Here is a 23,354-nt window from a genome sequence, read left to right on the forward strand (position 1 = left end):
CCATTTAGGCAGGGCTTGCCGGGGTGGATCCAGGGGGGAATTCCAGCGGCGTTGCAAGCGCAGCGACTGCAGCGTTGAAAGCCGCGGCCAAAATGACATTTTTTTTCTACTTTGAATACCACGTTTTTGAAGAAATTGAAGTAAATTCGCCGCGGCAATATTTAGAACCTGTCTAAAATCGGTATTTGGCCGCAGCGATCAAAATCGCTTCCGAAATTATGAGACAAGTTCATCAAATTTTTTTGAGTGTCCTTTTTCATTTCGTCAAAAAAGATAATCGGTGCATTTCAGCGTGGCAGTTCACTTCATATTGCCTTTATTTACATCGATGTGCCCTTTTTAATTTTGGACTTCACAAGTCTCCCGCTGATATTTATAGCAGATGAATTTTCATCTTTGTTCTATATAGGCCGAGGCTATATCACGGATCAATTCTCAGACTGATAACTTCCAGGAATTATTTTCCACTAAGTAGGACGACCACGACTCTGAGGGAGGTAAATTCATGTTTGTATTAATTAATTTAGAGAGAGACACTAATACCTACTGCGTTTCATCGTTTTATCCGAAACGTAAGCGGATTGGCGATCAAATAAATCACTACAAAAACACGTTGATGAAAATATCAGTGAGACTGATTGACTGACTGACTGACTGATTGACTGACTGACTTATTGACTGACTGAGTGACCGACCGACCAACCCACTGATAGCTACATTTCATCACCTTGAAAAGTCCTGATTTTGAATTAAACCCACACAATTGTGGAACTGGATTCACAGTCAAATTAAACCCACACAACTGTTGAACTGGATTCACAGTCAAATAAACCCACACAACTGTGGAACTGGATTCAGAGTCAAATAAAACCCACACAACTGTGGAACTGGATCCAGAGTCAAATCAAACCCACACAACTGTGGAACTGGATTCACAGTCAAATTAAACCCACGCAACTGTGGAACTGGATTCACAGTCAAATTAAACCAACACTACCGTGGAACTAGAACAAAGGAATCTCGTAATACATTTGATTACATTTGATCAAAATATTTCGATCAAAGCACCGCGATGAACTCAAATCCAGCTAGGCGCGCAGAGTTGTTCGGAATCGATATTCGAACATTTTTCAACGTTAAACGATTCAAAATCGAATACAATTAAGTTCGTACTTTAACAACAAGGCTGGGTGGGGTTGGTGACAGCGTGAAGCTATTAATCGCGGCTTATTAAACGTCAACCTAGCTGCTCGAACGCTAGAAACGGCCAGCCGGCAATTGACCAGACGAGGTCAAAAGTTCTCTTCTAACGCAAATCGTAAATATTACTATGTCGCGTATTATGCGGGTTCGTTCTGCATAGATTAATGGATATATATATATATATATATGTATTCTATATGCAAAGAGTGAATTAATCGATTTGTACAGCTTGACTCGTATGCATTGTCATCATCGGGAATGAATGCAACGAATCATGATTGGGAAATAACGCGCAGGTGTGGTGGAGTGTTTGCGAGAGTAGTTTTTTCATTCCTTAACCTGCTCGGGGCGTTATCGTCGGGTACGAGAAGGTTTTTAGCCCCTCGACCCGCTGAGCGACACTCTGGGTAGTATTCGAACGCATGAATCCCGGATTGGCGAGAGCCGAAACTACTTTACCCGCCTCAAAAGAAATGCTGGTCCATCATTAAAAAAAAAAAACTTGAAAAAGAAAAGTAATGGAAATAATAGGTATTCCACGCTGTACTAAAGAAAACAATTCTCAAAAACCGATTACTCAAAATCGAGAAATCAAAACTGATTACTCAAAATCAAAAACGAAATTGATCCAGTTTAAAATAACTGAAACATAATTTTCAACGGCGCTTCTGATGCGTACGCGACCGCGAAGTGATTGCCCTCTTATAGACGAACCTATACACGCAGAGCGCATAGAAAATAGGTTAATAATTCTAAACTTTTTATCAAAATCCCTAAGCAAATATACATATTATATATATGCAAATGAAATATGATAGCGTACCTTTTTTTTGTTCGTTGATTGTAATGATGACGAAATCAAGTGAGAATAATTCGGTCAAGAGGTGGTTTTCAATTAGAAAATGCTCTATAAATATAGCGTGTATTCTCACAGGGGGATCATCGTGATCATAGTGATCATCGTGACCATCATAATCGTCATGTCCTCCTGTGTGTCGTTAAAAACCCAAACTGTGCTATAGTGTATATGACATACACAAACACACGCAGCACAACAATCACAACTGTGCGTTAAATAGTGCATCTGCCCGCCGGCGTCCGGCACCCGGCGCCCGGCCCTTTTAACCCGCAAACGTACTTATATATATATATATTACGTATTATGTATTACTATATACATAGAACTGGATCCAGAGACAAATTAAACGAACACAACTGTGGAACTGGGTCCAGAGTCAAATCAAACCCACACAACTGTGGAACTGGATCCAGAGACAAATTAAACCCACACAACTGTGGAACTGGGTCCAGAGTCAAATCAAACCCACACAACTGTGGAACTGGGTCCAGAGTCAAATCAAACCCACACAACTGTGGAACTGGGTCCAGAGTCAAATCAAACCCACACAACTGTAGAACTGAAACAATGTTGTTTGAAAAGTGACCGCAACTGTTGAAAAAATTGTCTTGAGTTTATGCCTCCTGAGGGGGGTGTGAGGGTAGCTGCAGTAATGCCCAGAGTATAACATGTCTGATTAATAATATGAAGTAAATGATGAACATGTCAACTGCAGTGAAATTTAATTATTCTTAGCGTGATACAATATGCGAGTCATGCCTAACTTCAATCCCCCACAGCAGCAATCATTTCTATATGTCATATCAACACAAGGTGAAGTGTGGACATTCAGTTTTTGAAAGTGTGCTGATAAAAATGTCTAATATCTGGTGTTTTTAGTTCATTTTCAACCGCGAAAATGTCTGCGGTGAAGTTGTTCAGACGTTCAAAAGCTTGGAAGATCAGCGATTAGGTATCAAAGCTCGGATCGGTTTTAAGGTTCGGATTGCCGTTATTGTAAGACCGTTGATATTTCTCGCTGTACACACGACACTAGGCCGTAAACGTAATTACGCCGAATTCAAGGACTGTCGGTGTACGATTAGAACACCGCGGGGTTCGGGTGGTCCGATTAGATTGCGAAACGAAAAACGTCTCGCGATATCACCCGATACGATAAACACGGCGTGATGCTCGGATTTCGTAGATCGTTTAGTTCGGTTTCGGGCGAGGAGTATTACACAACGCGCTGGGGTCGACCACGTGTCTCGCTGTCGACTGCCAACGCGAGACAGTGAGTTACGAAATAACAAATATGTCTAGGACAACTCCGATGCAGGTTTAGCCTGTCGGTGAGCCTGTCGCAGTCTGGTTCAAACTCTCACATTACAACGCGTTAGTTCCCATTGCATTTCCGATACATTGTATCTATGGACGATACATAAATTTTGTCAAGACAACTTTTTAAATTTTGGCCTCGTTATGAGCCGGCCTTGTCAAGGTCGTGTCGCATAAAGGTACGGTTTTTGGTGCCTCTTCTAGCCGCTAGGTGGCGCATTAGGCCTATTCTTTTCAGTACCCAACTAGCCCCCCCGTACTAAGATTATACCCGAGTTTCGTCAAGATCCGACCTACTATTAACGAAGCTAAGTAGCTGTAAGACACGCACAAACCACAGACGGACTGTACAAGCCCGAGAACACAATATCGAAGTCCTTTTTTCGATCACTTGGAGTACGGATTTTTTCAAGGAAAAATGGAAGGGCGAAGGGGAAAAATGAAAAAGGAGAAAGCCAAAACCTGCTAATAAACGTCCTGAGAGGAGGTCAGTGGGTTATGGGGAAAAGGACGCCTCGGCGAAAACTTCAAACCTACAAATAAATTACCTGAGTGAACTCCAAACAGCTGAACTAAACCGGTATGTATAATGCCGATGTACGAAGCAAAAATAGGGAATAAAAAAATTAGACAGACTATCCGTCTGTCATAACATTCGCTATAGAAAACAGATAATAATGAATGTATTGAATCTGAAACGGTTTCGAGACACAGCCTATATGAACTGGAAAGGAGACAACTGCTTATTTTTGCGCAGTTCCGTGCGAACAGCAACAGACGTGTATATCCAGTTCGATATTGTGTTCCTATAAAAAGAGACAAGACACATACAGAGGGGGGGCAATAACTGGCGTAAGCAATTTAATCGGGTGTCTCTAAAAAAAGAAAATAGGTCGCTCTCTTCCAACTACGTGCGATTCGAACCGCATTCGCGCTACGGTTATTAAGAACGCGTTTTAAGATTTTTTGGTCCGATCCTATTTCGTAAACGGACCAAGCATTCGCGCAAACGATGAAGTCCCTTCTAATCGGTCCGTTACGTTTTAGAACGAAGAATAGTTTAACATCGATACGAACTGGGACCGAAGAGTGACGACTTTGAAACGCGATCTTAATTTCAACGCTTAACCCTTTCAGTGCTGACTAATTAATACCCTATAGTGCTGGAGATAATTTGAAAATTCTAAAAAATTCCGCCCTAGTGTGTTGAACAAGGGGAATACCACTATAGTGCGTCTACACTGCGGTGCGGTGTATCGTTAGTTACTAATATTTCACTATGTTTGACAGGTGCTGCCATTTTTCAAGAGAGATAATTACTAATTACGTCAATACACCGTGGTGAGGAGTACTGGCAAAATCTATCACTGATTTATACACCGCACTGCGGTGTAGACGCACTGAAAGGGTTAAAACACATGGCTTCACGATAATAGTTCGAAGAAAAATTTCAAGCTTTCTCGTGTTTAAACACGACTGATTTTAATCATCTACGATGAACTCGGTCTGAAGAATATTCACATCGATATAAACCGCGACCGAAGATTGACGACTTTCAAACACGATTTTAGTTTCACTCATAAAATGCAGCTATGTATCATCACTGATGCCTCTGACCGCAAGAAGATCCGACAAAAAGGCCGAAATAAATTAAATGTTATTTTTCTTTCTAAATAAACACAAACAATTACTAAAACAACTAGTTTTCAAGACATACCATCCAGACCTCGAGGAACTATCTCTTGATTGTAAGTTCTATAGCAAACACGATAGTTTAGCATTTAACCCTTTCAGTGTGTCTACACCGCAGTGCGGTGTATAAATCGGTGATGGATTTTGCAAGTACACCATGCTGCGGTGTATTGATTTAATAAGTAATAAGTAATTATCTCTCAAAAGATGGCAGCACCTGTCAAACATAGTGAAATATTAGTAACTAACTATTACGCGCCGCGGTGTAGACGCATTATAGTGGTATTCCCGTTATTCAACACACTAGGGTGGAATTTTCCCAAATTTTCACATTTTCTCCAGCACTACAGGGTATTAATTAGTTAGCACAGAAAGGGTTAAACGATCTTAGATACACTCATAAAATGCAGCTATTTTCGCTGCTAAAATGGTGGCTCTGAATCAGAAAAAATGCCTTCGACAATTCGATCTCTCACTTCGTCAACATCCGCATCATTTCGCTGAATTTTATACCTCGAACAATTCAACCCATTCTCCGGCTCAAGCAGCTGTCTAATACAAATATCCCCCTTCCCTCCCCGTTTTCATTTCCATCGCCGTCGCAAGTTCAGACGCCGACGAAAAAATTACGTTCGAAACTCGGATGGCGGAAAATCTTCGTCGATGATCGGTAGGAATTGGGTAAGCATAAACGACGGCGGCGGACACAAGGGAGTGTCGAGTGATCTCACGCGACAAACCCGTCGACTCATCCCGGAAACCGGGTGACGCAATCGTAATCGACTGAAAGTTTTCTTATTCAACTGCCCCGCATTAACCCCTTCCCAGCTGACTAATCAATACCAGAAAGTACTGAAGATAATTTGAAAATTCTAAAAAAAATCCACTCTATGGTGTTAGATAACGGGAATATCGCTATAGTGCATCTACACCGCAATGCGGCGTATCGTTAGTTACTAATATTTCAATACATTCAACAGGTGCTGCCATCTTTCAATAGAGATAAAGACTGATTACTAATAACATCAATACACCACGGTGCAATGTACTAGCAAAATCCATCGCTGATTTATACACCGCACTGCAGTGTAGACGCATTGAAAGGTTGTTTCTATCTCTGAGATGATTTTATGCAAAATCTAGCGATCTCAACAAATTTCCCAGATTTTTAAGCTTTCTTACAAATCACCCCGACTATTCCCTACCTTTAAAGAAAAAAAATTCCCAGAGAGAGAGAGAGAGAGAGAGAACAGATTGGCATGCAGACAGATAGACTCATGCTCAGAATAGGAAAGAACTACAAAGGTTGTTGTTTGTCCCGCGCAGACCCTGACGAGAAGAATAAAGCTCATAATGAAATCAGGACACCGCTGAATTTCACGACTCAATGAACGAACACACAAACATTATTTGACGTAGAAATCATGATGAACACGACGATGACGACGACGACGAGACTTATACGACGTTCGATTACGAAACAAAACAACAATAAAAACAAAAATCTAAAAAACGGATATCGTCTCGACGATGAACACGAAAAAATTATTCCAGACCTTTTTAATCGTTATGTCACCGTGTCGCACCAAGTATCTCCAGTACGGCATTGGTCAGTTGTGACGAGGTCAGTTGTGAATGGTCGCAAGAAATAATATACAGATATATTAATACACCTGTACTAATACAGATGTATTAATACGAGTGTATTCATACAGGTGTATTCATACGGGCGTATTCATACATCTGGTAGCAAGAGGGATGCCGAGTTCGACTCCGATTCATACCAGTGTATAAATACAGGTGTATTAATATAGGTGTATTTATACAAGCGTACAGGTGTATTAATACGGGTGTATTAATACAGATGTATTAATACGCATGTATTAATACAGATGTATTAATATACCTGTATTAATACGGGTGTATTCAAAAAAGGTGTATTCATACAGGCGTATTCATACACTTGTTTGAATACAGGTATATTCATACAAGTATATTCATAAAGGTGTATTATTACAAGTGTGTTCATACAATTGTATTCTTCCACTACCAGTCAATGAATTTCATTAAAGTCACCTAAAGACCCTCCTATTCAGACAATACATTTGCAGTATAGAAACATGTTGGAGCTGTTGTATACAGGATGTGTAAATAACAATCATTATCATAATCAAAATCATAGATGCGTACATCCAAACGGACTGCACAGACATCTGCTACCAGCGTATGAAATATTTACTCTTCGTAAAAGAGAATGTTGATTCAGATGATTCAGGGTTTTTTTTGCCATAATTCATATTTCAATAAAGTAAATTTCTTGGCTGCGGTAATATTTGCCGAGTTCGCGTGTTCGGCGTATATCGACTACGTATACATCGTTCACTCGCCAGGGACCCACTTCGATTATATCATCGTTGAGTTGTTTTTAAAAGTTTTGTTGAAATTTCATATCATTTCGCCGAACTTTCTCCCGAAACTTGGGAATCTATTTTCTTTTTGGCCAAGAACACGATTGGAAAATCTTAAATTAAGACTTGAGCGGAGTCTACTGTACCATCAAACTCAGATATCACTGTCTAGTCAAAAGATCAGACTTGAGCGGAGTCTACTGTACCGTCCAACTCAGATATCACTGTCTAGTCAAAAAATCAGACTTGAGCGGAGTCTACTGTACCGTCCAACTCAGATATCACTGTCTAATCAAAAGATCAGACTTGAGCGGAGTCTACTGTACAATCAAACTCAGATATCACTCTCGAGTCAAAAGATCAGACTTGAGCGGAGTCTACTGTACAATCAAACTCAGATATAACTGTCTAGTCAAAAAATCAGACTTGAGCGGAGTCTACTGTACCATCCAACTCAGATATCACTCTCGAGTCAAAAGATCAGACTTGAGCGGAGTCTACTGTACCATCAAACTCAGATATCACTGTCAAGTCAAAAGATCCTGACTTGAGTCTACTGTACAATACATGAAAGTGCTGCAACAATGAGTTTTGTCTTTGTCTTGTTAATATTCCGATTTCAAAACCCCGGGGGCCAGATACGGAGTCAATTTCTCAATAGAGTTCGTAGTTACGTTCAGTAGAAATTGATTATCAATTTTCCATATCAGTATATAGATATTATGTAAATCCTGTTGGTCTATAACCTACGCCTGTCGCATTCAAATCGATACGTTTCCTAATGAGCAATTTTATATCGAACTACTCAAAATGTCTACAATTTTCGCAAATCGCAACGATGCGAGTGAATCCGACGGAACACCAGCTTTGCCAACAGATGGCGCAATATAAATCGACTGCGAAGTCCAAATATCATCAAACGGGCTTCAGAAAAGTGGAATCCTCTATTGCCGCAGTAGTTGATGTCCTGTGGCATGCTAGTGGCACCTGGTGGATCCTCACTTGCCACAAGCGGAATCCTCTATTGCCGCAGTAGTTGATGTCCTATGGCACACTAGTGGCACCTGGTGGATCCTCACTTGCCACAAATGGAATCCTTAACTCAACTGGTAACATCTAGTGTGCAGTGCCGAATAAATCTTCAAGCGCAGGAGACTGACTGGTGCAACTTTGATCGCCACAGGCAGATCCTCGATACAAGGCCATCGTGTAGCTGCGCTGCTTCAAATAAAACAGTTAAAAAAGTTGCCGTCAAAATGGATCCATTGAACTGAATACCAACAACTGATATACAGCGGTTTTATCGATCTGATAATTATAACAGCACTCTGCTTTCCTTCATTCGTTCACTACTAACTGTTTCAATTTCACTTTTGATAATCAGTTTTCAGTAGACGTTTAAGCGAAACAAGTTTCAGTTTCATACAAATGAACGGTAGAAATATCGAATACGACTTCAATTACAGAATGAACCAATATCGTTGAGCCCATCGCCAGCCGGTTGTAAGAGGTATATTCGTCTATGCCTGCCAATAAGGCAAACCTGAATGCCCTGATTGCCGGCCAGTAAGCCCAACATGTGGCCTTCCCTGAATGTCGGCCAGTAAGCCCAACATGTGGCCTTCCCTGTATGTCGGCCAGTAAGCCCAACATGTGGCCTTCTCTGAATGCCGCCCAGTAAGCCCAACATGTGGCCTTCCCTGTATGTCGGCCAGTAAGCCCAACATGTGGCCTTCCCTGAATGTCGGCCAGTAAGCCCAACATGTGGCCTTCCTTGAATGTCGGCCAGTAAGCCCAACATGTGGCCTTCCCTGAATGCCGGCCAGTGGGGCCATCGGGTGACCTTTCCTGAATGCTGGCCAATGAGGGCATCAGGTGGCCTTCCCTGAATGCCAGCCAATGGGGCCATCAGGTGACCTTTCCTGAATGCTGGCCAATGAGGCCATCAGGTGACCTTTCCTGAATGCTGGCCAATGAGGCCATCAGGTGGCCTTCCCTAAATGCCAGCCAATGGGGGCCATCAGGTGGCCTTCCGTGAATGCTGGCCAATGAGGCCATCAGGTGGCCTTCCCTGAATGGCAACCAGTGAGCCCAGCAATGTGGCCTTGCCTGCACGCAGAATACTCGCCAATTAGGGCCACGTGGTGGTCCCCTATTTATCGGAATAAATCTAAACAAAATAGGTCTACATTTATCAGACACAGAGGTATATGAAGCCCCCTAATACAATGTAAAAAAAAACTAAAATCGAACTAGTGACAACTGCTGTTCGTGGAACTAGTGGCAACTGCTGCTGCTGGTTTTTTTTATCCCACAGTATTTTCTAATCAGACAAGGAAATACACATTGTATATCATTATTGAAACGTTACTTCCTGACATGTGACAATATCGCCGGGGCAAGTTTTTCAACGCATCTCGCTGCATGTACGGCAAGCAACTACGCCGACACGTGTTCGATTCCCGGGAAGAAACCGAAATGAACTGATCCATAAGATAAGATAGTTATTTCACTCCAACCATAAGAATGGCACGTTGAGGCAAGATTGAATACAAAATATGAAATATAAAGATTTACAAAACATGAACAGAATTATGTACATATATAAATACAGACAAAACCAAAATAGGAAAATGATCAGCCAGACAGCTGCTGCGACGTCTAGACTCGGAATATCCAAGTGGATTCGATTTGCCCGGTGCATTACTTGTGACCAATCGCAGAAGTAGACAGGAGCGGATCTAGCTTTTTGGAATATGGGGCGCACGCACTATACCTACTTGAGTCGTTACTTACATATATGAGGGCAGGGGTCTGGGTATTCTATACTTAAGCCAGGAATCCTGAAATCTACATTTTCAAGGAAAAGCTACAAATTGTATTCGAGCAGATGCCATTCGTGGACGATGACAATAATTTGAGTGTTTTCGAGGCTTCTGCGATACTCAAGGCCTCAAATCGACCCATTCCCATTTTGCAAGCGGTATGGGGGCGCGAGTGGTTAGAGCGTTCGACTGTGGGAAGCCAGGTCGCGGGTTCGAACCCCGTACATTACCGTTTTTTCTTCGGGCAGGAAACTTATCCTCATCGCCTCTCTCCACCGAGGAGCAAATGGGTACCTAGCCTGATAGATGACTCCTGAGCGCCTAGCAGCTGATCGGCTGGTGGTAATAATACCAAATTTGTAGCGCGTTTGGTTGAGTAGCTGCACTATATAAATGACAATTATCATTATCAATATCACTATTTCAAAACAGCCCGCGTTTGCTGGTCGTGTGGTCTGAGATAAAAGGGTTAATATCGCGCAGACGCAGTTTTTGCTGAAATCAATCCAGACGCGATGCATGACGGTATTCTCCCTCTCTCTCTCTCTCCAGCTCTCTCTCTCCGCATTCATAGCTGTGAAATTCGTCTCATTATTGAATAAGCTCGACACATTTCGCCGATATTTGAAGAGGCTCGTGTTACGTTGACGACAGACGGACCTCGCCGTCTGGATCGGCTGATAACCTCGACCACCACGGCCCGAATATATCCATATATCCGTGAATACAAGACTCATCGATATCTCTGATTAGTGGTAGTTCTCACCGAGATAATTAATAATAAATAATAATAAATAATAATAATAATAATAATAATAATAATAATAATAATAATAATAATAATTTATTTTCTCATATAACGCGCTCTTACAAAGTGTAATCAGTGCACTTTACATCGGTATAAAATAAATATGAGCTGATAAAATTGTAATCTAAAACGCTTGGAGAAGAAATTTTTTAAGTTAAATTTTTCAGGTGACTAAGATTAGTATAATAGTTCATATAAATAGTTCAATAGTTCATTTGTTTATTCGATAACCGCCTAATTTGTTAGGAAAAAAAATCCCGGCCAAAACACTGTACCGATTAAGGCATAGTTTACCGAATTTCTCTTAATCGAAGTAGTTTTGGAGGAGTTTAACGCGTTTTGTTCGAATAAAAGGAGCGTCAAGCAGCGAATTGAAAGTATTTTCAATTTAGAGGTTTTCTTTTAAACGAATCGACCAGTCGTATAGGGACGCGTCACTCGCTACGAGAATAAAGCAACGACTCCTCGAACACTTCGTCAGTTGTAGTGTTATCGCGCAAATAATATCTCAAAAGGTTTTCGTATGAATCAGCGCGGGAAGCCTGTAGGCTTTCACCGAGCCCTAAACAAACTGCGTACTTGTTGTACTTTAACGCATTTTTATCGAGCTGACAGTTTTTTTTCGATCTCTTTCCCGGACACGTTCTTTCACACGCAGGGATTTTCAAATGAAAAAAAGTAATCGCATGAAAAGTACGAGAGTCGAGTGCAAGCGAACAGACATGGGGGAGATCTAGAGGAAGAGATAAGTGATAGAAGAAATGAGGAGGGCGCGCAAAGATTGCGAGGGAGTGGGAGAGAGTGGGAGGGATAGAAAGAAGGAGCCCGGGAAAAGGGAGATGTTCATAGTTCGTTTTCACAAGTGGCTCAAGAAAATTCAGACTCCCCTAAAACGATGCTGGGCGACACGTGAATAACTCTAATAGTATTATCATCAGTAGCTCAGGTCAACTTACGACCCGATCAGATCATCCGATCAGAATGATCTGCAATTTTTTCATCGGGAACCATTTCGACATGACTTTACTTACGACCACAAGGGATTGATCGCAGACCCATCGTAAGTGAAATCACGAGGATAGAACAAGTTCTATTTCCTATGACCAGGACAGAACGTCAGATCGCCAATCAGCGACGCGTATTGCGTCGCATACCTTAACTTTTAAACTCAGCGATGATCGAGTAAAGGTCAACTTATTAGAGTGAACTTAAGATCACGAGACCAACGAAAGTTGGCGGGTCGAGATGGTCGGGTCGAGATGGTCGGGTCGAGATGGTCGGGTCGAGATGGTCGGATCGAGATGGTCGAGTCGAGATGGTCGGGTCGAGCTGGTCGACCGTAGGTTGTACAGCCAATGATTCTTGGACTTAGTGATGAACGCTCAACTGGGCCCATCAGGGCTCATGTAAAAACAGGTCCATAAAACACGCCCCGTATAGTAACAAATACAAGACACCTCGAAAAAAACTTCCTAATTTACATGAAATAACCTTGAATCAGTACCGACTTACCCGGCATATAAAAAAAAATGTGCGTAGTCTGAATCGAGGACATGTCATAGAAACAATTCATTTTTTTCTTTTTCCGCAATCCTTTGAATTCAGTTGAGTAAGTAGCACTCGACGACGACGAAGTTATTGGCAATTTATTTCGATGCCAGTTACGCTGGAATACATGAGATCAGAGAGAGAGGGGAGAGGGGAGAGGGGAGAGGGGAGGGGAGAGGGAGGGGAGAGGGAGGGGAGAGGGAGGGATAGGGAGGGATAGGGAGGGAGGGAGAGATAGGGAGGGAGGGAGGGAGGGAGAGATAGGGAGGGAGGGAGGGAGGGAGGGAGGGAGGGAGGGAGGGAGGGAGGGAGGGAGGGAGAGGGTCCTCTATTGCCGCAGTAGATGATGTCCTACTGCACAATAGCGACACCTGGCGGAGCCTCACTTGCCACCAGTGAAATCCTCTCTTTTGAAATCGAAACTTTGTTTCAACCATGGACGTATAGACTAGAACGTCCATGTTTCAACGCACCACCGGACTGGCAAGTCACCTTATATATAACAATACAAAATCTACCAGATTGTGTAACAATAGTCGATACACAATACACGGGCATTTTTTCAGTGAATCCATTATCATCGACTAACTGTGATAAGGTATAAAAACATATATAAAAACCATGTATAACAGGGTTATCGGGTTATCTATTTAAACAGCTGGTTTAACACATCTACTGGTTTGCCATTCCTGTCTGTCTGTCTGTCTGTCTGTCTGTCTGTCTGTCTGTCTGTCTGTCTGTCTGTCTGTCTGTCTGTCTGTCTGTCTGTCTGTCTGTCTGTCTGTCTGTCTGTCTGTCTCTGTCTGTCTGACTACTACAATGCACTTAACTTAAGAATGATTTGAATATTGCATTTGTTAGTAATTTTTAACCTGCCATATTGATCCGCATATAGATCGGCTGACACAATAGCCGTCGTCATCGAGTTCAAGCTAGCGCCAGTTAGTGCTTTCTAGAGACGTGTACCTCAAACGGACCAAAGCATCGGACCATCGCTGGTCCGACAGGACATAACACCGCTATCTCAATAGGCGATAAAACGAAGTTATACATATAGGGCCTACGAAAAGACGGTCAGTCCTAAAATTTATAACAAATCGGATTGGCCTTTTCGGTCAGTCCTAATCGGACCAATTTAAAACGGACAATTCGTTAGTGCGGCCGTCGAGTTCTAAATCGGACTAAATATAGAACGTTTTGAATTATATTGCAGCTAATGATAAGCAATTACAGGAACAACCCTCTGAGTCTAAACGTTTAAGTACTCTCCGTTTAAAAGCGCCACTACACCCATGCAGTTATCGTTCTAAGAATATCGCCAGAGAATTTCGAGAATCTCGAAAACCAAGGTTTCACGATATCACATTTCCCGTCAACGGCGACGATCAACTGATAACGGAACCCGAACGGAATTATAACCCGGTGATTTAAGAGTTTCTATGGAAACAATGGGATTTATTAGATGACGCGATGAACAGCGCCGCTGGTATGGAATTTCCGTTAACGCCGAACAGAATGCGGAAGGTACGCATTACACGCGCTAAATTTGTCAGTCGTTGAGACGGGGAGTTTCAGACGGAGTTGTTTGACAAAAACTCAATGAAGTTTTCTGACTTGTTTACTCGGTCTACTGGAAATGTATATGAACTAGCGTTAGAATTTTACCGGTCTCAGCTTTACCGCAGTAAGAGACAGAGTCTACTGTATTTCACAAACTCTTACTCAGTATTTGACACAAACTCGGGGTAGAATTTTACCGGTCTCAGCTTTACCGCAGTAAGAGACAGAGTCTACTGTATTTCACAAACTCTTACTCAGTATTTGACACCATCTCGGGGTAGAATTTTACCAGTCTCAACTTTACCGCAGTAAAAGACAGAGTCTACTGTATTTCACAAACTCTTACTCAGTATTTGACACAAACTAGGGTTAGAATTTTATCGGTCTCAACTTTACCGCAGTAAGAGACAGAGTCTACTGTATTTCACAAACTCTTACTCAGTATTTGACACAAACTCGGGGTAGAATTTTACCAGTCTCAATTTTACCGCAGTAAGAGACAGCGTCTACTGTATTTCACAAACTCTTACTCAGTATTTGACACCAACTCGGGGTGGAATTTTACCGGTCTCAACTTTACCGCAGTAAAAGACAGAGTCTACTGTATTTCACAAACTCTTACTCAGTATTTGACACAAACTCGGGGTAGAATTTTACCGGCCTCAACTTTACCGCAGTAAGAGACAGAGTCTACTGTATTTCACAAACTCTTACTCAGTATTTGACACAAACTCGGGGTAGAATTTTACCGGTCTCAATTTTACCGCAGTAAGAGACAGAGTCTACTGTATTTCACAAACTCTTACTCAGTATTTGACACAAACTCGGGGTAGAATTTTACCAGTCTCAATTTTACCGCAGTAAGAGACAGAGTCTACTGTATTTCGCAAACTCTTACTCAGTATTTGACACCAACTCGGGGTGGAATTTTACCGGTCTCAACTTTACCGCAGTAAAAGACAGAGTCTACTGTATTTCACAAACTCTTACTCAGTATTTGACACAAACTCGGGGTAGAATTTTACCGGCCTCAACTTTATCGCAGTAAGAGGCAGAATATTAGACGACATCTCCGTTATTATCGAGGAATCTCATCAGACCGAAGAGGCGAGAAGAATCTTACCAAAAAAACGCGAACGACAACACAACGTTGAGCTTCGCAGGCGCCACCCACGATATATTCGACGCATGCAGCTGCGAGGTGTGACGTGCAGGAAATGTCTCTCTTCACCCGGCGAGGGAAAGAAGTTACAGGCATGCGCGACGGCGGCGTTATATTACCTGGGAAATCGAACAGATGCGAATGAGACGAGATGCTCAGTAATGATATACATGGCGCATTTCTTATAGAAAGGTCGCACAAAAAACGCCCAACGATTTTTAACGGGACCAGCTCGTGAAAAACTAATTCGTCGAAGTTCGCGAAACTTTTTTTTTTTTAAATTTTCCTCGCGCTTAGGAAGAAACGAGTTGTCCTAAATTCGTCCCGATTGAAGATCAGTGATAAGTCTAGAACCCGCTGCATACAAAATCTCAAATCCAATTTTGTGTATCGAAACCGAAAATCTAAAATATGACGCAACGCTGACTAGAGATCGTTGTCACGTATGAGGAATTTACTAAAACCGAGGGTCGTACATGGAAATGAACTAGGTAAATTCCTGAGTAGATACGTAATTAGTAGTTTGCAAGGCATTTGTTCGAAGTAATTTACATACTCACGGAGCATCTCAACATCTCTATAACTTGAACTTGAACTTTAATTTTATTGCTCCATATAATATACAAGTTACATAGGAAATGACATGCAATAAAATATTAACATCAAAACACAGGAAAAACAGTAGAAAAGTGGACATACATTTACGATGGATAACATAGGAATAGAGAATATTAATTCTATATTAGGATTATAATAATATTAATCATAATATTAATTCTATATTAGGATTCTAATATTAGGATTTCTCTATAGTTACTTCAATCGGAATAACGCGCCGCAGAAGTGGGTGGGTGGTCGACGGTTTTGGCGTTTGAAGGCCGTTCACGGGCTGGGCGCGATCGTTGAAGACCGAACTATCGATCATAGCTACTGAGAATTCCAACCTGCTCTCAAGTAACAGGCGCTGTTTAGATATGAGCATTTGACAGTAACCCGAGCTGTAGATTTAATCGCCTATTTTCCAGATGATGTTGGTATTTCAGATTTATTCTATTCTTATCGTTTTTATCTTGCTTTTATAAAGTCTATTAGAGTTTAATTTTTCGATCCATATTTTCTATTAAATGTCGCGATCAAAACGTCAGAAGAACTTATCTCTGCGTGTCGTCTCTCGTTAGTTCCAACTTTAGGGCATGTTTCTAATCAAAGGGCGGGGTGGGGTAACAAACAATTAGACAGTTAATCCCGATTGAAATTTTGAGGCGCTCCCTCGGAAAGAGGGAGATTAGCCATTAGCTGAATGACATGTAAATCGGTACCAAAAATTCTGTAAACGCGACTGACGACTATCCGACTATTGTCCATAATAAATATCCCCCAGGTAAAAACATGATATCCTTACGTTGTTCCACTGACTGTTAATTAATGTATCAATAATATAAATTCATTGACCTGAAGATTGTATCTACTTACACTCCATTCAAAAGGAGGGGGATTTTTACCTACTTAGAAGAATTGCAGAATTTTACGTAGGGGATTTTTACCAAGGGGATTTTTACTGCTAACCTGCAAGTGTGGTAGGATATACACACCAAATTATAGGAAACTTTTTTTCGAAAAACTCTCAAAAATTCACGCAGTTTCGAGTGGCTAGTAAGAATAGTAAGAAGAATTTCTCATAAGACTTCCGCGGAGATTCGGGGCGCGTAAGAAAATGATTCTTCAACACTTTGCTCAATCTGGCGATATTCATCAAACAAGAAAATTAATTTTAGAAAATTATTTGACGCCTGGGAAAAAAATGTAGAATTTCTGGGCTAAGCTAATGTGGAATTGCAAATTTGAAATCGAAGTTTTAAGAAATTTGGGGAATGATGAGATTTGGCGATTGGGTAGATGATACAGGTCTTCGACTCTAGTAGTGGTTTAAATTTTTTTATTGAAAATTCTCAATAATTGATCGCGAACTTGCGACCGACTTCATTTACTTATGCCTCTAAGCTGGTCTGCAACTTCATTGCCTCCATGGATGAAGAAAGAGCTCTTCTGATGTCTGCTTCATTATGACTTCGAGCATATCGTGTGGCCTAGCCAGCCGGCCCGGTCCCCGGGCCCGGGCCACGCGTTTGGCTGTCACTCGATTTCCTAGAGTCTTGAGTCTGGGTGGGTTGAAGTAGACATTGTCATTTAAAATAACATGCTTATGTTGTTCTGTATGAATTACCCGTGTGTCATGTATGTTGTATTAATTTATTTTAAAATTTGTATTTATTGAATTTGGGAATTTTATCCCGGAATTTCAATGTAATAAGGATCAATAAAGAATTGAATTGAATTGTCACCTAATACACATGCCATCAGAGGACACGGAGCCATATATGACAGCTATGCTATTATAAATTGCTAATCTCATGAAACTTGCATACTCCTAATATCAAACATATTTTCACAAACGATTGAATATTGAAATTATATGTTTACACATTTTCATATTAACCGCTTGTAGCCACTGATGAAATTTACGCCGGCCCTACACACATCGTAGATAGCTTCGTCATTCCACCGGCATGCCCACGTCAGGGTCTGACTTTTATATCGGACTTCCGCATCGTGTATACATCCGCCATTTAACCGAATAATCCGATTTACTTATCATTTCTATTTATGCCTGCCGCTTCTGATATAATCATACATCCTTTACTATTACAATACGTCTTCTAATGATATTCAATGCAATATAACATTTCGACGTTCAAATATAGGTCATTATATAATCACAGGAAGCCATTCTACATCTATGTCAATAATATTTTGCCAGATAGCTTGTTTTTGTACACATAAACCTGTGAAGTTTTGCACATCGATTTACGGCTGTCGTTTGTAAAATGACGCTGAATGGTTAGCATTGTTTAGGTTTCATAATGGTAACGTTTTATAAGGCGTCAAAAAAGGTATCAAATCATTTACTTAATATAGTGTATAATAATATCGGATCTCGATACTACAATTCCGCCTCATCTTTTGCATTATAACTTCATTATAATTATAATCATTATTATTATTAGTATTATATTATTACTATCACTATTATTATTATTATTTTTATTATTATCATAATTGTTATTATTATTAATATAATTATTATTAATACTATCATTACATTTTGTGTAATATGCTGTAATCTATGCGTTACTTTTGTGCTCCGCGCAATGTTATCATAACTTGTGGAGTGAATTAACTAAACTAAAACTGAACTGAAACAAATCGTACAATGACCGGGCAACGACGTCTGCCCGTGAAAAAATTCGGCCTGTGCAATTTTTACTCGGCCAATTATCTCCACGAACGACTGAACAACTGCACTGGCCCGGTTAACTGACACAATTGCCGATAAAAATATGGTATTTCGAATAATAACAAGCACATACTCACCGGTTTTTTATTTCGAACGCAAGATTATATAACATATATATTGTCTGTTGTTCGACCTCCAGACTTCTTTCTCAATAAGAGCCGCGTGTGGGATGAATCCAGTTTACGCCTGTTAAAATATAAAAACCTACAATCAACCAAACAGGTGACCGAATAAGTCCGATACGCGCCGCTCGGGATACAGTTAGACCTAAAACCAGTTCATTCGCGAATTTTCAACCTGAAAAATAATGCTCCATGCAAGAAAAGTGTAAATGGATGGTACTACCTCAATACATTTGATCTAGGCTCTAGGGTGCAAGCACATTTCGTAACATAAAGGTGGGTTAGGCTCTAGGACGGCCCATAAGCTTACATTTTAAGGTAGGGTCCAGGATTATAATCCACGTATGTTTATGGCAGCAGGGTAGGGTTCAAGGGCGCATTCGAAAAAAAATGCAAAAAATTATTAGTATATAAAAGAAATCACTATCAGCGGCGTTCTTTCCAATGACGCTCTTATCCTTAAAACAATAACAATTGTTTCCCATTAACCCTTTCAGTGCTGACTAATTAATACCCTATAGTGCTGGAGATAATTTGAAAATTCTAAAAATTCCACCCGAGTGTGTTGAATAACGGGAATAGCACTATAGTGCGTATACACTGCGGCGCGGGGTATCGTTAGTTACTTATATTTCACTATGTTTGACAGGTGCTGCCATCTTCAATAGAGATAAAATCTAATTACTAATTACATCAATACACTGCAGTGCGGTGTACTAGCAAAATCTATCACTGATTTATACACCGCACTGCGGTGTAGACGCACTGAAAGGGTTAATCCCTAATCCCTAATTGAAAATAGCTGTAACAACGGAACGTTACTGCGATATGAACATGGGTAATTAATCAATACAATCGATGAAACAATCGCAAAACCCACGTTAATTCACGAATTTGTTGATAATATGTTTTTAAAACAAGCCTCATGAGGAATCAGTCGAGGGTAATAATATCCATGATCATGGACTCTTCGTTTTAGGGTCCACGGTAAAATCACGCAATAAATGGATCTATAGCTGAAAAGTTTATACAAAATATTTGAAATATTCTACCACCCTTCTTCGGTCTAAAAAGAGAATAAATTGCTGCGAGATATTTTTTCTTTCCGATTTAGAAATAGGGATGACTTTTTCCCATCTTACTGATATGATTCCACGGTGTTGGAATCGTAGCGACTGTGCCGGTCAAAGCTGCGACAATAATTTACTGTATTCGACATTCTTTTTTTTCGTTGGATACCACATTTTTGACGAAATTGAAGTAAATTCGCCGCGGCAACCGTATTAGAACTTGTCGAAAATCAGCAATCAAAAATTGCTTCCAACGGGCGACTGTCGAATAGTACAATAACCACCATCAAACGTGGTGAACAGATAATAAGATAAAAACCCACTATCTACAACCCCAGGGCTATACTCTCATCTGGAAAATTTGCGTTTCGAAATGTGCTTTCTTCCTAGTCAACACGCAGGACAATCAACTTAGAGGATTTCTACATCAACATCTACCCGAGACAAAACCCACAATAAACTATCGGACTATTTACACGTAGAAACGACCAAAAAAATATAAAAGTGGACAAAATTATCTTCAACCTTGTAATATAGCTATTTCCAGAATCTCAATGTATTAAATTAGGCAGCCAGAAAAATTCATCCCAATCAGTTGCTTGCCGGTTCAGACTGAATGGAAGATTGTTTGGATGAACCGGAACCGAATTTCCAATTATGTACTTCGATTTAAAAATATTCTGTTAACTCGACCACCGATCACACAACTATATCTGTACTTCGATTTCCGATTTCAAAATCAAACCCCCTGTTTCGCTCCCGGCAGGTGTGGTGGGTCTGTAAGGGACACTCAATCGAAAAATCAAACGAAATTTACCAACCAAATAAACAACAGGGACAATCCCTATTTTAAGACCAAAAAAAAAAAAAAAAAAAAGAATTTTAAAATCGAGAATTTATTTAATTAAACAATCTAGAATATAAAACACACGACGTTTCGATCTCACCCTAGAGATCATCATCAGGTGTGACGATAATCTTTAGGGTGAGATCGAACGAACGTCCTATATTTTGGATTATTTGAATAAATAAATTCTCAATTTTAAAATTCTTTAAATTTGTACCCAGCGACTGTTAAATGATTACTAAGTTATTCGTCCGCCCTTACAAAACCACCGTCAGAACTGCCTGGAACAAAACAGGGGCTAGCGAAATGAAACATCAGACAATGTCTTATTTACGTGTTTCAATCTATTTCACCTTAGCCTATCCCATAAAAAGTAATCGTCCTCCCAAGTCATACTTTAATCTTTCCAACGTGTTGAATTGGCTGGAATAGGAATGTTTGAATGACTCAAATTTCTATTCAACTTAGTTATTACCGCTCTATGAACGATTACAGCGGTTTGAAAAGTTCATTGACCTTTCGCTCCGTAAGTGTAACACGGCACAACATACACAGGGTAATAAATAAACTTGTAGAGCGTTCAATCTTTGTCGGTGGGCGGAATATACCATTCAATACTATAAATGACACCCCTCGACGGAATCCCGTTACATGAACTTCAATATCATTCTCGCAAACATTTTAATTCGATCTTACTTACGCGTTTAACTCGTGGTTGCTGTAAAAAACTTCATTTCTACAAGTTACGCATCCAGTGCTTGAGAGTAGCTGTCAATAAATATTCACTTCCTGGTTAGTTTTCGTTTTCACGCACGGTGGCGACACTAGACGGTGTTGTTGCGCCCGGAGTTAACAGAGAAACTGACACTGAGGTCTCGCGTCCTAAACCTGGCGTGACAGCACCGATTCCGAACAAGGAAATCATCTTTAAAGAAACGATGGCGACTCGGAGAAAATATGCCATAAGCCGTAAGGGCTGGCGGAGCAGTCCTACCTACGGCGACTTGGTCGCATCAATGATTTCCCAAATCAGTCCCGAACTGATTTCCACCACGGCAAAAATTTCAATTTCCAGGAAAATGCATCTATGAGTAAATCAATTTTAATTTTTAGATTTTAAGGGCCCTAGACACGGATCTTCGTTCTTTCGGCGCTCGCTGGCGACACCTCCTCACCGGCGTTTAAACTAAGTTCCGGCACTAATCCGTTGGTCACCAATCCCAAGTCATGCTTTCGCCGGCCCGCATTCTAATCGTTTTGCGCTGTATAATATGAATAGGCCCTAACAGGGATAGGCGCCCTAGAACTGTGATTTAGAGTTCCGACCATTACAGCGCAAAACGCCGGAACGTTAGACTTTTGATTTGATTTGAACACTTTATTTTTCAAATATAATTTACAGCATAGTGTACAAAGCATAATACAAAATACAGTAAATTAGACCTGGAGGGGTCTGTAGAAACTAAGGAATAGTTTTTATAAAACAGGTCCCTCAAAAGAGAAAAGAAAAAAAGAGAAATGCAATAAAGAAAATAATATGCTGACAGTCAACCCTTAACACACAAAATGCAAACAAAGTAAACTATGATAACAGCTTGATTAAGATGTAATCATTTAATGAGCCAGTTGTTTTCGGTAATATTTCAAAAACAATAATTTTAGTTCGAATAACTATATGATATAATCAAGCACAAAGTTGCTTTCTATAATTTCTTAGGAACAGTTTAGAATTTTCCAGGTTTTTCAGATTCTCACTGATGTTATTCCAAAGTAAAGGGCCGGATACTTTTACTGAAAATTTTCTTCTTTGACTATTGAAAGAAAGTGTTTGTAAATCTTGACGTCGCTGAGTATTATGACGGTGGATTTGAAAATTTTGGCTCCAATAATTTTCGAATGATTTCGGTAATTCGGAGTGGACAAATCTGTATATAAAAGTACCTAGCTGAAGTTTATTAATATCTTTGAGCTTGAGGATATTAAACTAGAAAAGAATCATATACCGACAAAAAATTTTAAAAATATCAAAGAAAATCATCTTTCTGTGACAATCCTTTAATAGATGGTGCCACGATTATGAATTTCATTTGGGTCTCACAAAATCCAGTAGTTATTGTAATGTTGATTTTGAAAGAGGTGGCCTAACAATAGAAATACGCTGAGACCGTTGGGGAACAGACCAGGCCCGTTGAGTCGTGAGGAAAACATGCGGGTTGTTTCGCTTTTAAATTAGTTAGAATTATTCAATGCTTTTTTTCTGATTTGACGATTTCTGTTGATATAACGAAGTATCATTATAAATAAATAAATATATTTATTAATAAATCTTTTTTAATCTTATAAATAAATCTGATTTACGTTTTTCATGTAGTTAGTTGTAGCCTGGTGTAACGTTTCTGTTTCAGGGGCGGGTCCACGGGGGACTTATGAGACTTCTACAAAATCTATCATTTTTTAGAATATTTTTCAAATATTTAACATTTTCAAGATAATTAGTGAATTTCAGACCGGTAGTGCCCCTAATATTGCCGTAGTGGACACCGCTAACGGCCTGGAGAAGGATATCTGCGATACAGTT

At 40.3% G+C, this 23,354-nt stretch overlaps 1 protein-coding gene across 1 annotated transcript in view; it reads right to left on the reverse strand.

Moving 5' to 3' along the window:
• The window catches only part of LOC141911901 (ecdysone receptor-like), a 52,405-nt gene extending 30,838 nt beyond the window's left edge, over positions 1-21,567 (reverse strand). The window contains 2 exon segments of the mRNA XM_074802998.1: positions 18,815-18,923; positions 21,477-21,567. The gene's annotated coding sequence lies outside the window, so the exon portion shown is untranslated.
• Between the last annotated feature and the right edge of the window lie 1,787 nt (positions 21,568-23,354).

This window comes from Tubulanus polymorphus, chromosome 10, assembly GCF_964204645.1.
Source record: "Tubulanus polymorphus chromosome 10, tnTubPoly1.2, whole genome shotgun sequence".
In the NCBI taxonomy this organism is placed as follows: Eukaryota; Metazoa; Nemertea; class Palaeonemertea; order Tubulaniformes; family Tubulanidae; genus Tubulanus; species Tubulanus polymorphus.